The sequence below is a fragment of the Episyrphus balteatus genome, chromosome 2, assembly GCF_945859705.1.
Source record: "Episyrphus balteatus chromosome 2, idEpiBalt1.1, whole genome shotgun sequence".
NCBI classification, from domain to species: Eukaryota; Metazoa; Arthropoda; class Insecta; order Diptera; family Syrphidae; genus Episyrphus; species Episyrphus balteatus.
The window spans coordinates 122,726,056-122,741,289 of record NC_079135.1 but is presented as its reverse complement, the minus strand read 5'-3'; positions in this window follow the sequence as shown (position 1 = coordinate 122,741,289).

Below are 15,234 nucleotides of genomic sequence, written 5' to 3'. Positions count from 1 at the left end.
AGGTAATATATATTACAGTTAAAAAAAAAAAAATTAAAAATTACTTCAATTTCAATGGGTTTTTTTTGATAAAAACTGAATTTTTGCATTGAAATAATTGATTTTCTCAAAGACTTTGGTAAATAAGAACTTTAAATTTTTGCTATTTAACTTTCAACAGTAAGGGTTATTAAATTAATAAAAAATAATTTTATATTTAGAAGTTGAACTTTAAAAAAAAAAACTAAGTTAAATTTTTTTCCAAAACTTCTATTCAAAAAAGTTCTTCGAAAATGAAATACTTTTTAATATTTTTCATAAACCGTAATACATTATTGACATTTTCTTTTATAGTTTCAAATCATAATAAATGTGGCCAAAAAAAATTGAAAAATAAAATGCATTTTATATTACGAAAAAGTTTTAAAAACCACATGTTAAAATTTTTTCAATAATTTTTTTTTTTTTTCAAAAATCTGAGTTGAGTTACCATTCTTTCAAAATTCCTTAATTCAATTAACTTAATTTTAATTTTACAAATATGACTAAGCCTCTAGCTTTTTAAAAATGTACATTTAAATATTGTAGGTGTTGCCGTTGTCTTCAAATATTTTTTTTGTGTTTGAAGTCAATTAATAAGAAAATTGCATCTATCGCTTGAACGATGAAAGATTGTCCCTCACTTCCATATATTTTTTTCCTTGAATTTTCTAGACAATCTTTTGGCATCAATTAATTTATGAAATTTAAGAAAAATTTTTGAAAAAAAAAATTTGTTGTTCACAAAAATCTTCAACAAAATTTAAAAAATCAAAACGGCAACACGGGCAATTTTTAATCTATAGACTTTAAAGTATTTTTAATTACCGACGTTTGAAAAAAAAGATCATCAAAATCTAAGCTGTTCGGCCGGGTTCCCTAATATTGCCAATTTTTGAGCTTTAGTTACTCCACTATACTACTTATTTAGAAACAAATTGTATACGAATTTTTTACCTACCTTGAAACTTCGAAATCTCTGGAAATAAAACAGCAGTTTTAGAAATAAGAACATAGTTTCTTTTGAAAACTGTCGTAATTTTGAAAAAAAAAAATCAAAAATATGATATTTACGAACCATTAAACAAATAACGGTTAAATTACCGCTATCCCTTTAAAAATGAAAATGAATGTTGACTGTCACATTTAAAGCTTAATAGAAACACAAAAATCTTACAAACTCCTTTGTTTCAAACGGTCAAACTCTTTAACAGAATTTTTTTCAGTTGTGGCATTACAGCTTCAAAGCTACTTATTATACTTTGACAAATGAGTGGTCATTAAAAGCATCTAGCGTTGCCGCTGGTTATAGGCTATGTGACGTTGCATGAAATTGATTTTAGCGCCCTCTAAAGGGAAAAATAATGAACTATTTTAGATTTTTTTTATGTGCACAGACTATGAAATGCTTTATTACGAAATAATAGCCCAAAATAATTTAAACAAAATATTATATAAGAATATTTTTCTAGTTTCATATTTTTTACAATGTGATTTATTTAAAGAATGGATTTAACTTGTTATTTCTAAAAAAAAATAAAAACTCTAAGAATTCAGGTAAACCCCAGCTTTTTAATAATCAAAATAATTAAGTTTTGGAGCAAAATAGCACTTGCATCATAATTTTGCAATTAATTTTGAAAGAAAAATTTAAAAAGGAAAAAAATCACTCTGCTTTTCATGGCTCATGATTTGCATCTCACTGATTTATAAATGCTTCATTTGTTTTGGCTTTTATGGAAATCATTCATGTGAAATATAAATTTATACATAAAGAAAACATACAATTTATCAAAGTGATTGCAATATATTGAAATTTAATAAACGAAATACTTTGAGATATTAGTTGACATATCAATGTTGTTAAAATTAAATGAATCAATGAATAGGTAGAATAGGCAGCCACACATTCTGATAATAGTTCAAGGTTATGCTTTGACTTTGAGTTCAAACAAAATCAATCAATGGAGTTGGTGTCAATTAGTTTAAGAAGACGTTTTTTCTTTACAAAAAGAACCATAATTAACTAAACCGCTTTTTGTTTTATCATTTTTATCAATTATAATAATAATATACTGTAAAAGATGCTATTAAAATTAATTTTTTATAAGAAAAGAATCCCTAAAATATTGGCCTTTTTAAAAAGGAACACTTTAAAAACCTCAATTTCTCGAAAAAAAAATCATTCAACCAATATTTTAAGGGTATTCTTTTACTTTCTCTATTTTTTGAGCTCTCTTCTCTAATGTAGCCTAAACCTGTTAATCATGATGCCACAATTCATTAGCTATAAAGCCTAGATACATACATATATTTATAACCAGAGCACGCATTAACTCTAAGTATCCTTCTCCCATTGGGACAGTTAAACCATCACACAAATCATCATTGCCAAAACTCTGTTGACCACTATGCCATGTCCCGCATTGTTTGTCCAATGAAATTGTAATTTATAGCCCAGTTCCCTTGTCATCTATATCCTTTTTTTTTGTCTGATTTATAATAGTTATTGAAAAAATTGTGTATTTTTTTTATTAATTACAAAGTGAAACCATAACACACAGTACTTTTCAGTTAGGGTGACAGATATACAAAAAAAAAAAAAAACTTCCATTGATACGAGCAGACACTCACATCCGCGACCATTCAAATTACCCCCTTGGGTAAAACTATGGCACAGTTCGTTTTTGTTCCCCAACATAAACCAGATTCCAAAGTAAAAAAAAACCGAATTGCCCATACATTCTCGAACGGTGTTTTTTTTTGTTTATTTTATTTTCCTATATTTGGGACAAACGACCAAAAGACTAGCAGAGAATTGGCAGCTTTAAAGAATGCAACTTCTGCTGAAAATACTACAAATATTATTAATACCCAAAAAGCATAAAATTTTCCACCGAAAAACTGAGCTCTATGAACAAAAAAGCAGCCCCATCCATCTGATGCTCTCTACGCAGGGGACTTTATAAACGTAACCTCAAAAATGTTCATACAAAGTTGTTCCCCACGAAACGAACTATCCTGGACCATTATTATCCTCTCTCTCAGTTAAATATAAAAGTTGGAGTGAATATCTGCTGATATAAAAAAAAATAAAAAAAAAACAAGGAAAATATTTGAGGAAGCTGCTGCTTCGTCATAAAGCATCGGAAATGGAAATGAAAACCATTTTACATATATATACACAAAGGAACAATGCGATGTTGTTTGAGGTCCTCGGTTGTGGGTATGAATGAGTTTGTTTGTATGTGTGTGTATAAGTTGGGTTTATGGGTTTTACCGGATTCAGTTTATATGTATTTGTATGTGTATTTGTAAGTACAATGCATTATTTCTCACGGTGCATTAATTGAAGTGATTGTTGATGTTTGTTTAACAAGTGGATTCGGTGATGAAGCATTATCCTTCCGGATGCCGCCTGTTGTGATGAGACCCTTGCGGGAAATTTACATACCTCCGTTCTGCATGTGTACCAGGCATACAAAGGACTATTTAATTGAGTTGGAGTGTGATAAAATTATATTACTATTTGAATTGTGTGTATTGTTTGCAATGACGGACGACCGACGATTGGATGACTGAATATTTTACCTGGAGGTTGCGTAATGATTAGGTGTGTATTGGAATTGGTTTTGACCACAATTTGTATTTGGCTTGAGGCGAGAGTAGATAGATATATAATTTAACAACAAATTAGTACTGTTATTGGAGCATAACTTTGTACCAATTTGTTGTAATAATTGTTGGGAAAACTTTATCTCAGTGAGTAGTTCCAATGACGGTTGGAATAGTTTTATTGAAAATAGTTGAGGAGAAAAAATTAAAATTTTTACTTTTGAAAAAAAAAAAAATATTACACATACGCCATAGTGACCCATATTTTAAATTTGCCAATATGGAATGCAAACAACTGGCCTACTCTGAGATTAGTGCCTCAGTGACTACATTATAAAAAGAAAATTGTATCTAAACCTCCCAAGTCATTGAAATTCAAGCCAAATCGACCGAAAGTAAAACCCTATTAAACGATTTGCTCTAATTTGCTTAAGCCAAATACCAAAAAGAAGAAAAAAAAATAACTTTCGACTCAGCACATGTAGAAGTTTAAGCTGATATCAATACATGGGACTTAGTATAAAATATTAAGGATTTTTCGCCATCACATCGTGTTCTTCTTTTGGGAATCCTTTATACTTTTTTTTTTTTCAAGTCAATGTGTCACATAATCCCACATGAAATTCCACCGGATTATCTCGTTTTTTTTTTTCTTCATTTTTTCTTCTACAACCTGTTATCCTCGTTTGGCGGGACCATACACACACAAGACCAGATGTCTATGACATAGAAAGTATCTATATAGACCATAAACCAAAATTGGATGGTATAGATATTCTCTATGCCAAAAATAAAACCCATCTTCTTTGTGTATCCCCATTCTCATTTTATCTCTTTTTCTTTGCGACTTTAATGTTAAATTAAATACGAAAAATATATAACGATCAATGATGGCGACACGAAACAATAAAACTCACACAAAGCACACATGTCGCATGTTGTTGTATCTTGTATGTATGAAAAGCATTGCTCAATTATTTATCATTTTATTGTTTTTTCTTGAATGTTTCGTAAAATGGGAAAAGGAAAGAAGAAAGAATTAAATAAGCTTGCGGTGCCTTTTGTAAAATTAACACGAAAAAAAACATTGTGACAGACTGTTTTTTTTTTAGCAGAAGCGTATCTTCAAAGAAGCCAAAGGGGTTCTAAATTTGTTGGTAAATAAAAGTTACATAAACGGAAATCGGTTGTTTTTTATTATACAAAAGAAAGTTAAGTAAATGACGAAAACAAATTTTTAAATTGATTTACATAAGTTTAAAGCAAAGGATCCCATTTGTTTTCTCTTAATTTATAAAGTTTTAAATAAAATATTTTAAACTCACTTGAAACTAACATTTTTTAATAAAATAAAATAAAAAAAAAGAAAAGTCTTCATAAATTACTTTTAAGAAATGATGATAAATAAATTTTTGAGTACATCCGATTTTAAAAAAAATAATTTTTCTATAAAAATTTAAATGTATTTTTTTTATTTACAAGTACAAGGGGAACCCAGAAATTAGAAAAATGTTAAATAGAAGGTGGAGTTGACACTCGAAGTTGGGGCTCGAACCCTAGCCCTCTGGTGCAAAAGATAAATCGTTCAACAGATTTAAACCGTGGCGTGGGCTACACAGAGAAAAAAAGACCACATAAAATAGAACAAAAACAATAAGATTTCTCTATAGTTTCATCCAAGAAGGAAACCTTATTAAAACAATCGGGTTTTCCTTATTGTTTTAAACTCTGCACTTGTAGGGTTTAAAAAAAAAAACGACGACCAGGCCGGGAATCGAACTGGAGACTTCAAATCATTAGTCGCCCACCTTACCACCTGAACCAACCCGCTATGAAAATATCGATCGCGATTTTTGTTCTAGTGCCAAGTTGCAAAAAAAAAATGAACTTTTCACTCAAATTTTAATAAGATTTTCTCTATAAGAATAATAAGAAATCTTTATAAAAAAAACCATATTAAGGCTTGGCCACACTGGAGGGTATGCTGTAGCGGTACGGGTAGCGGTGAGGGTACTTGTATGAAAAAAATTCCAAACTGACACATCAACGTTCAGGTGTGGAATTTTTTTAGTACAAATATCGTTACCGCTATACCGCATACCCTCCGGTGTGGCCAAGCCTTTAATCGTTGCTTTTAATAAGATTTCCTCATAAAACATATGGGCAGTAAAACAATATGGCAATCTGTTAGTTTCTAGGTGGTCATATTTTTCTCTGTGTACTGACTCTAGACCAGTGCCAATAGTTTTTGAAAAAAAAAAAAAAAATAGTAATAATAATAGGTAAGCAGCATAAAGGTGAAGGGAAAATTTAGGATAAATGGTATGTGAAAGGGAAAAATAAATTTCCCACAAACAAATTGGGAGAAAGGGGGTGGGTGGGCGAAAAAGTGGGATGGGTGTCAAAAATTGTGTTTTTTTTACGTTTTCTATCAAAACTAGACCTCCTATCGCAAAAAAAAAAATGAAAAAAAAGTTGTGGATACTAAAAATGTCTACAGCTTTTACTCAAACCAGTTTTTTATACCTACTACCTCAATAATATTGAGAAAAATTCGAAAATACGATTTTTTATTTTTTTTATTTTTATCTTTTACAAAAATATTTGGATTTTAACAAAACTTGTTTAAAAATGTCTTTGTTATGTATTTTACCTACCTATTTTAAATGATTTTGGGCAAAAAGTTAATTTTTGGATTTTTGACTAATTTAATTTAAAAAAAGCCTATTTTTCAATCAAAAAAGTTAAAAGGAAACAACTCACTTCTCTGTTGATTTATTTTAATCCAGTAAGAATAGAGAGGAAAAAAATTGTAACATGCCAAATTTTGGTATACATTTTATTATTAGGGTAGTTTACAATCTGTGAAAGGTCCTGAAGTTTTCTCTATCCGCTAGTCCCTTTATAACGGTTCAAAGGTCACATTTTTCCATTTAAAAACAGAAGGTTTAAGACAAAAATTATGTTCCACAAAATGTTAGCTGAGGTTATTTTACACAAAATTGTCCTACAAAGTTTTCTTGTATCATGCACCGTTTATAAATCACAACATTTCATAGAAAGAACTTAAAAAAAAAAATTACTTAAAAATTAAAATTTGTTTTTAAAAAATTCTTTGTCATACAAGAAATTTAATTTAATAGTCATATATTTTGAAAAGATGTAGGTATTTGTAATTTTATAAACAGTTTAAGAATATTACTTATGTAAGTTTTTACTTAATTTCTTATAAAATTAAACTAATAATATTTTTTTATAAATTTTACATAAAACACTTTTTTACTTGCGATATAGGTACTATACAGGGTGTCCCAAAAGTAATGGTTCAAACGAAATATGCTGATAGGCCAACTTTAGGGCTCTCAGAATTTGGTAACTTGTTCATCCCAAATCTTTACGGTTTTCGATTTAATGCAGTTTTTGTTAACTTTCGATAAATCCCGACTTTGCAACGGTATTTTGCTTCCTCCGCTCATAATTGATTTTTGTTTTTTACAATTCTTTCACTAAAACATTGCCTAATAATAAGAAATAATTAATTAATCCAAATATTTTTCATTTCATTCGCCATTTTGCTGCAAATGAATTAACAGTTCCATGTTTTATGAAAACTCAATTTCTGACATTTATTTCAGAGCAACACCCTGAAAAAAATTTGTATGGTGTGACCATGGTTTATTATTTTGAAAAATTGCCGTGTTATTGCAGTTTTCAAAAATGTATAAAAGTTTCCAAAGTTAAAGTTAGAACTAAAGATATAACAATTTAAAAGCAACAAAACAGGGTCTATCAGAGAAAAATAACAAAGAAAAATAAACAAATTTTGTCGACTGTTGTTTGTTTATTTCTTTTTGAATAAAAGCCTCGATTTTTGTTTGTTATTTTGCTCTGAAAACCTCTGTTTTTTTGCATTCAAATTGTAATATCTTTCGTTCTAATTTCATCTTTGGAAACTTTTATACATTTTTGAAATCTGCAATAACACGACAATTTTTCAAAATAATAAACCAGGGTCACACCATACAAATTTTTTTCAGGGTGTTGCTCTGAAATAAATGTGAGAAATTGAGTTTTCATAAAACATGGAACTGTTAATTCATTTGCAGCAAAATGGCGAATGAAATAAAAAATATTTTGATTAATTAATTATATCTTATTATTAGGCAATGTGTTAGTGAAAGAATTGTAAAAAACAAAAATCAATTATGAGCGGAGGAAGCAAAATACCGTTGCAAAGTCGGGATTTATCGAAAGTTAACAAAAACTGCATTAAATCGAAAACCGTAAAGATTTGGGATGAACAAGTTACCAAATTCTGAGAGCCCTAAAGTTGGCCTATCAGCATATTTCGTTTGAACCATTACTTTTGGGACACCCTGTATATCAAGTTATGCATTCGTACAAAAAAAAAAGTTGAGATAACATTTTTCCATGACATTACGATGCTAGACAATGCCAAAAAAGTGGGTCCCGGAAGTCCGTCTGTCTGTCTGTCTGTCTGTCAGTCTGTCAGTCTGTCAGTCTGTCAGTCTGTCTGTCTGTCTGTCTGTATAAGGAGCTACAGCCTAAACGGATGGGCCGATTGATGTCAAACTTGGTATGTAGCGTTATTTGGCGACTCTCCAGAGGGGTTTTTGGAATTAATTTTTTTGGACCAAAAATAACGGTACTTGTCATATACCGATTTTAGTAAAATTGAAATTTCTCGAAAACGGCTCTAACGATTTTGTTTAAAAAATTCAAATATTAGTTTTAAGCTAAGGTTTATCTTTCAATGAAAAAATTTTTTTTTGAAAATCATTATTAACGGTACCTGCCATAGAACCGTTTTTTTCAAATCTGATTATCTCCAAAACTGCTTTTTCGATTTTAACGAAACTTTTTGTGAAGAAGCATTTATATAATCTAAATATAAGCCAAAAATAAAATTTTGAAAAAAATAATTTTTGGATTTTTAAAAAAATTTTGAAAATTTTTTTTTGAAAAATCAAATTTTCGAAAACGGGACATTGAATTTTTTTGAAATTTTGTTTTTAGATGTTGATTAGTGATTTCTATAAAATGGCATACCAACTCTATTTTTAAACTTTTTTTCCAAAAAATTATTTATAAAAAATTAGTTTTTTAAAAAACGGCTCTAACGATTTTGAAATTTTTTTTTCTAAAATTGCATGTTAATATATCAATCAAAACTGCATACTTGTTTTGGAGGGCAATTTGATTTCAGATTTTATTTTATTTTTTTTCTTAAACGAATTTTATTTTTTTTTTCCAAATTTCTATATAAAAAGTCTTAAAAATTTAAGCAACTTTAACTCTAAGAGCAAGTTCGTGCGACCCCAGTCGTGCATTTTATTTATAAAGGGCGTTTAGTTTATAAGTATCCACTTGTAAGTTTTGGTCACTGGAAGTATCCAGTCACGCCTAACATAAATTTGGGAGAGAATTTAATAAAAGTTTTTTAGTGGAACTTTGTTGTTAATGTTCTTTGGTAGTTTCTTGTGTTTGGATTGTTTGGTGTTACAGATTGAGGTAAAATCTTTTAAATTGTCATCTTTAGATATTGAATTATTGGTTTTAGTGCTGGACTCCCACTCAGCTTTCAATGCTGTGAAGCTTACAGCAAGGCAGGTATGCAGTCAAATTTCAACGAAGGCGTTTTTAGGATCCTTTTTTTTTATACAAGGGTTGCCTATCAACAATTTTGTGCACATAATAAAAAAGAAAAAACACCCTTTCATCCGACTTATTCCCAAAAAATTCTTTTTGTTTTTTTTTAATCTGATCATTTTACTCTTACACTGAGGGAAAATCCACCATAAAACAACGTAAAATCAATGAAAACCACATTGATTTAACTATTTTTCGGAATGATTTTGCGTTGAAGATGAACATTTTAAAATCAACGTGGAAAATAGAATAATTTTTGATGGTTTCGTATCTTAAAGTCACATAAATCAAAGTACTTTAACTTTGAATGAACAACGTTTCAACTTCAATTTATTTTTTCCCTCAGTGTACAATGGTACGTCCCTGGTTCTCATTTTATTTTGTCTATCAAATAACAACAATCCTTTTTAATAATTGACATTTGGCAACACATTTTTCGTGTGTAATTTTAATTGAATATTGTTTATTGGCAGCTTGCGGGTGGAATATATTTATGTGCAAAAAGCTTATCTTTGTCATATAACGCAATACACAATCCATGTTCACAAGGATTACATTCCATTACAAAATATTAAAAGATACCTATGTACTTAACGAGATATCACACGAGAACGAATAAAATTATTATATCTCCTTATTTTATGAACAAAAATCTCTGTAAGGAATAATGAACGTGTGGTTTTAATGATTAAAATGTTCTTTCTAAAGTGTTGATAGCAAAAGATATTTTCTTCTTCAAAAACAAACCCGCAAAGATAAACGAATTAGGGAAAACCAAATTCAAATTAATAGACTTGCTTTCCTTGGTGGCGACACGCGGTGTTTGGTGATGGTGGGTTGAGAGGGAATTGGGGGGGTCTTTTTTGGCTAAAGATGTAAAGGATTAGCTTTGGGAACAACCCCAAAGCAAAGTAGTGTATACAATACGCCACAAAAGCTAATTTAAACATAAGCGACGAGGACGACGAAGAGACTACGTTGGTTTTTGTTGGAATCTATGTTAAAGGGGTGTATAATCATCGCGGAGAAGGAGTCTATATCCCTTTTGACGCCTTTGGCTCCTCATCATTTGTGTTTTAGGGTGGGAAATTGTGTACATTTTTTGGTACACAATTTTGTATGCTTTGTGTGGCTTTGTGGAGAAAGTGGAGAAATGAGGTTGAAGTTGAATGAAAACACTGGTTTAACACAAATTGTATACATGATGACGACAGTAATTGTTGAGAAAACATGGGAATTACAGTGCTAAGAAACATGCTAAATGGTATTTGATTCTGATATTGCTTTTAATTAAGCAATGATTGTTGCAATAACAGACTATAATATGGAGCATTGAGGGTATTTGAATGAAGTTTTGCAAATTTGCTTCTTTTTAATAGACGTTATAACCAGGCATTTAGAATTGAATGGTATAGGAAATTTGACATCTGACAAAAACTCGCTTAGCTTTTATTACCTATGTGAACTATGATTAACATAGTCAATTCGGGGCTATTGAAGTATGAAAACCAAACTCTGAAGATTAGTAGGTTCAAACTAAGGAAATTGATACTAGGTATACATTCGTCGTTAAGTCATCAACACAAAATAACTACCTATATAACTCGTAAAGGGGTTAAGATGTTATCACGGGACAGATTATCATGAGACAACTCATCACAGACAGCTTATCTCAGCTTATAAATTATTAAAAATAAACTCTTATTTTTTGTCACAATGAACGATGTAATGCAATAACTAAATAGCTGTTTAAAAAGCTAAAGATTGTTAAGATATCACATTACAATTGCATTAAGCCACTAAAAATTGGAACTTGTTTATTTCAAGCAGGGTATCAGAATTTCATTTTACCAGAATGCCTTGAAAGCCAACTAAATCTTTTATAGAAAAAATATAAACGAAAAATTTCATGAAAATCACGGAAATTTTGACATAATAATGGGGGACTCGATGCCAAAAGCAGTTTTAAGGAGTAGAAGAATTTCATTATGGCAAGAGTTTCTTCAGTCAAATTCCTTCCAACAGTGCTTTTATGGTTCTACCATACCAGAAACGTTAGGGGTGTGTATGTATGTGTATTAGGGTGTGTCAAAATGCAAAAGTATGGAATTTTCAAATGTAATAGATTTTAAATGTTGCATTGCTTATCAAAATTTAATCCTGCGTTTACAATTTTCATTTTAATTAATATCTTTGGCCCGCTCAAAATATAGGAAGAAAACGAAGAAATTTGGATTTTTAGAGGTTTTTGAAAAATATGTTTTTTTTTTTTAATTGTGCCACATCGTTTTTAAGAAATTTATTTTTTCTATAGGTAGGTATTTATGAAGAATGCATTAAAGAGTGTAGGTAAGAAGTAGTTATAGGGTAAAAACTATACAATACGCCCCAGTTTACAAAACGCCCCACCATTCTCGTACGCACACAGGTGTTGTTAAGCAAACAAAACGAAAACTGTTCAAACTAATTTAAGTTGCTCGTCAATTGTGTTATTGAGTTATAGTATTCTGTGTGCCCTGAAAAGAAAAAAACTGCAAAACAAAAAATTTGGCACCAAAACATATTGCGGAGAGCGCAGACAAAATTTCATTTTTTCAAAAAGTATAAAGACCATATCAAATTGATATATATATTTAGAAAGTTCAAAAATTGGGTTTCTTAGTCTTTTTTTGACAATTCCTTGAAATCAGTTTGGATTGCTATATTTTTGCATGCGCGTATTGCACTTCGAAATTTACAAAACGCCCCAGTACAGTAAGTGTAATACGCAGTAAATTATGAAGTAAAATACTCATCAACATTTTTTTTTTATTTGCTATATGCTTAAGAATTGCATTAAATTACAAAAGGACGGCACTGCGGCCATTATGGTCAAAAACGAAAATTATTACAGTACCGTTTTTAAAGAAGTTTAGTTTTCAGCGCATAATCTTGTAATATGGCGTTGCACGAGTTTTTTTTTACCATGTATACCAAAGATTGCAAAATTTGCGGCCGCAAAGCATCCCAAAATTCTATATTCCAAAATCAAATAATTTAATTTTTCTAATTTAATACATTTGTACCTACTTTTTCCTTAGGGGCGTTTTGTCACTGGTGTGGGGCGTTTTACCCAGCAAATGAGTTACAAAACGCCCCACTTGAACTTTTTTTAAACGATTTATATATAATATAATATATAGCATATTATGCTCACATATTTTAGTACATATGAATATGCCAAAAGTAAGAAAGACTATACTTTTTATATTTACCAAAAAAAAACTATTAATTTCCTTTATTTTTACTTACGATATAGGTACTATAGGGCAAGTTTAGGATTCGTAAAAAAAATCGAACTCGAGATAACAATTTTACATGGCATTACGATGATAGAGAATGCCAAAAAAATGGGTCCGGCAATTCTGTCTGTCTGTCTGTCTGTCTGTCTGTCTGTCTGTCTGTCTGTCTGTCTGTCTGTCTGTCTGTCTGTCTGTCTGTCTGTCTGTCTGTCTGTCCGTCTGTCTCTATCTAGAGCTGCAGCCTAAACGAGTGAAGTGATTTTCTTCAAACTTGGTAGTTAGCAGTTTTTGGTGATTCCCTAGAGGGGAAATTGAAATTTTTTTTTTATGACCAAAACTAACGGTACCTGCCATATAACGGAAATAGAAAAGTTAATTTTTTTCAAAAACGGCTCTAACGATTTTGATTAAAATTTTTGTGTGTAATACTACACATAAGGGCCAACTTTTTAAATAAAAAAAATATTTTTTGTACCGTTATTAACGGTACCTGTCATAGAACGGTTTTTTTCGTTTCTGAATATCTCGTACAAATTAACCCGATTTAAATGAAAATTTTTATACAAAAGTGTGTTAGTAAAGATAATATTAAAATTTTAGAAAATTTTCAAAAAACGCATTTTTGGTTTTTTAAAAAATATTTCAAAATTTTTTTTTGAAAAATCAATTTTTTGAAAACGGATCAATGAAAAATTTTTAAATTTAGTTTTTATGTGTAAATTAATTATTTCTTCAAAATGGCATACCAACTTTTTTTTTGAAAAATGTTAAAAAAATTTTATATATAAAAAATTATTTTTTTAAAAAACGGCTCCTACAATTTTCAAAATTTTTTTTCTAAAAATACCTTTTTATACGAGAAATAAAATGGCATATTTGTTTTTTTTTTTTTTTAAGATATTTTAAAACGGAGTTTTATTAATTATAAAAACAGATTTAATTTTTTTATACTACTTATGAAATTTCTTCAAAATATCGAATTTTAAATTTCTTGAATAAAAAGCTTTAACATTATAGTTACTTTAAGCATAAGAGCAAGTACGTGCGACCCCAGTCGTGCAATTTATTTTTTTTAAGTTTTATTAAAGATTCAAAAAAAGTGGGGCGTATTGTATAGTTTTACCCTATGAACCCAAAAAAAATATCCTCTTACGCCTTTTTAGCCTTTTAATATACTTTCGTGTTGATAAATAGGAGAAATTGTTCATCAATTCAAAAATGATGAGCTAAAAAGTGGGCGTTTAAGGGGGCGTGGCAATAATTTGACATGACATCACTTTGCAAGAGTCTTATGGGCCTACATGTAAAATTTCAAGTTACTAGCTGTACCGACTGATTTGATGCCATGAATTCAATCGTTTTGCCCCAGTGTGCACCGTTTGGATACAAAAAAAAAATATATTAAATATTTTTAGGCTTTCACGTGAAAGATAATTAAAAGAAAAAACTGCTGCGAAATAATAAGTGAAGGAAAAAAAATCATTTTTTCATATAATACCGTTTTTTTTACCTATATATAAAATCGTTTTTTGCTTAAGCACTTCAACCGATTTGAGCGAGCCAAAGACGAACGATATTATAATTTTGTTTTACATATTATTAAATCTCAGATCCTAATACAACTTTTGACCACTATTACCTACATTTGAAAATTAGAGTACTTTTTTTCCCCATACAAAAGTGACACACCCTAATATGTACGTACGCTAGGGTGCTTCTTATATGGTCGAAAAAATCTTTTTTTCGATTTTTTAATGGGACACCCCTGCAATATGTTCTACCATATAAGCATAGTATATGGTATTTTTTTCCGATTTTAATATTAAAATTTAGGGGTCGCTACCATTCACTAAAGATTTAAGTAAAAAAAAAAGATCAATTTCAACAACATTTTTTTTTGTTACAATACAAAGTACGCTTAAGACCCGATTTTTCAATCTTCTAATAAACAGTCAGTTAACTGTCTGTCGAACAAAGATATTAGGCTCATAAGAAATCAGATAAAATCATTGAATTTTTCAATTAAGAAAGATCACTCAGTTAGCTATTCTACAGAATAACACAAAAAAAAATGTCAAATTCAAAAATATTCAAAATTAAACTTTATTTTTATTCCGCTGTATTTTTATCAAAATTTCTTTCAAAACAGTTAAAGATTTAATATAAATAATCCAGTCAAATAAGGATTTAACCTCGGAATGAATGTTAGTAGAAATTTTTTTTGCTCAATATCTTCCTTTTGCCATTCTATAACATAACTCAAAAGTCTAGAAAAATCTCATGTCCGCTTGTCGCGATTTCAAGGTCAAATCGCGAAATGGAGATTTTCAAAATTAGCAAAAATAGGCTATGGTATTACACATATGATACATGATTTCAAGGTATTTTTTAATGCTGATTCCAAAAAATCTAAAATCAAGGCAATCTGACGTCTCTGAAAAAAGTTATACCTGTTTTTCATCTTTCAATCCATATTATTATAACAGTTGCTAACTTACTACCGAAAAACCCTTAAAAGTAATGGTAGCGGAATCATATTTTGCATGAGGGTTTTCATATCCATTATCATTAAGAATCAAAACAATGCAATGTAAAAAAACATTTATATCTATGACAAAATGGTATTTTTTGAGAAAAGGGGAAATTTTGG